Raw genomic sequence first — 2,311 nt, forward strand, 5'->3', positions numbered from 1 at the left:
GAAGGGTAAATGTGGCCTAGTGCGTCACTATGAACCTTATAAATGCATTAAGAACCATGATTATTTGTATTTATTCTACTTTATATGAGAATCTTCGAATAATATCAAAATTTATACATTAGTCATATTTATGATGTAAAAAATCTGCCCATATGAACGCAACACTATAAAGTACATAAATAATAGTATTTGTTTATGGATATCTCCATTTTAATTTTACATCCACAGCTAAGTATTTTTTAAACGATATAATTTTTTTTTAAAGATTTTAAATATAATAATATCAGTTTTCCATTTTTCAATGTTTTAATTTATTTTTATAGAAAAATTTCATTTAAAAGAGAATAGTCTCTCGGCTAATTGGACTATAGTGAGTCGGATTTTTAATTACCAATTTTTTCGAATTACCCATTTGAAAAAAATATGAAAAGACGCAAACTACTAATAACCACAATCATGTAACTTTACATATAAAAAAAACAGATTAAATAGAGAATATTTCTTCCAAATTCGCCTATGAAATCTATGAATACTGCCCTATACATAAAAATTAAATCTGTGAGGGCAAAATGCCGAAAAGTTGAACTCATACATGATAAAAAGCTTGAAATGAGCCACGTCTAAAAATTAATGAAACTTATGATCCATTTGAAAAGGTATTTTTGGGTGAAACAGATAAAGAATAACATAAAACTTAGGTTATTCAAGAAAAACAATTTTTCAGGTGACAATAAATATCAGAAGTGAAGCAAAAAAAATGATGATATAAATATGATTTTATAATTATATGAAAGCAAATTTAAACGTCTTAAATATAATTAAAGGCAGAGAGTAGATGGTGTGTAGGTTTGAAGTATGGTATATAAGTGAAAGGTGAAAAATCTCTTTTTCTACAGTTAGAAATCAAAATAAGAAAACATACACAAATATCTTTCAAAACAAATGTTCGCCTAGGTTCATCAATGCTAAAGAATATGCGGAGAGACCATACCTATTTGTTTGCATCTGGTCTCAATAATGAAAAGTGAAATATCGTGTTGCGTTTGTGAACCATGCACATGGAAAGCTGACCAACAATATTGCCGACAATTTTTATAGTTTAAAATCATTAATACTTAAAAGATATTGAACACGCGAAAATATTAGATTCTACTAATTTTTGCAATAATTTCTAGAAATTTAAAAAATCGGACTATATGACTTTTTTATTGAAATTTCAATTAACTTTCAATCTGTTTTGATGTTCTTCTTGCTTGTTTTGTGCTTGTGATTACCGCATATAAACTTGATAGAAATAAAAAAATAAGGTCTTGAAATTTTATGACAGACACAAAATATGACATGCCAGAGTCCCCAGCTTCTAACATCTCTATTGTCGTATTTTATATCCTAGTCATATTCTTAAAATTCGATTAAATCATTAAAAAATGCAAATTTTAAAAAAGGTTTCTTACTCTTAAACCTTAATCATCTATAGCGGTTAATAAAACTCAATATGGCATCCTAGTTTTTTTTTATCTTTTTGTGATAATATACCATATCGAATATGAGGTTATATAAAACTAATAAACCATTTATATTATAGGAATAAAAATTTCACCATCTCGTTTCTCCAATTGTGTTAAATATCTTGTTGCCAGTATCTCCATGTCGAGTGGAATTTTTTGGGCATTAAAATTTTCTATGATAGCTTTATTCAAGATAGACCATCTTGTCATAGCCCTATAATGACACACAGAAAACAGGGGATTAAAATAATGTTTTTTACTTTCCATTAAACTATACAGAAAAGCTTCTTAAAAATCAGATAATTTGACTTATTGGATGCAAGTATGCCAGAAGGCTATATATAATAGAGGAATGAATATTATAAGGAATAATAAAATATTTTGAATGCTATTTTTTTATTGGTTAAAGATCAGGTCTTACAATAAATTACAACTTCGGAAAGGAACCTCTATTTGTGATTATATTAAGTATCTCAGTCGGCGTTTTCCTATGATAGAGGGTACTTTCAAAATTCATTATAAAAAAATGCCTTTTATTTTTAATATATTTCTTTTCCAAATGTGTTAAGTAATCATCTAAAGTTACACACTCAAATTCATCTATAGATTTTTCAAAGAACAATTTATATTTTTCCAATTCTTTGTAAATTAAATTATCTGTATTTGCTCTAAGGTAATCGTTATATTCGTTAAATACGGCCTTTGGAATCTTGCATATCCATTTGCTAGTGTTATTTTGTAATATGTCCAAAACTTTGTATAGATTCGGAGTATTCATAAAATACGAAAATAGAGTTGGATCA

This window comes from Rhyacophila brunnea, unplaced genomic scaffold (genome assembly GCF_057557595.1).
Source record: "Rhyacophila brunnea isolate RB1 unplaced genomic scaffold, BYU_Rbru_1.0 scaffold_184, whole genome shotgun sequence".
In the NCBI taxonomy this organism is placed as follows: Eukaryota; Metazoa; Arthropoda; class Insecta; order Trichoptera; family Rhyacophilidae; genus Rhyacophila; species Rhyacophila brunnea.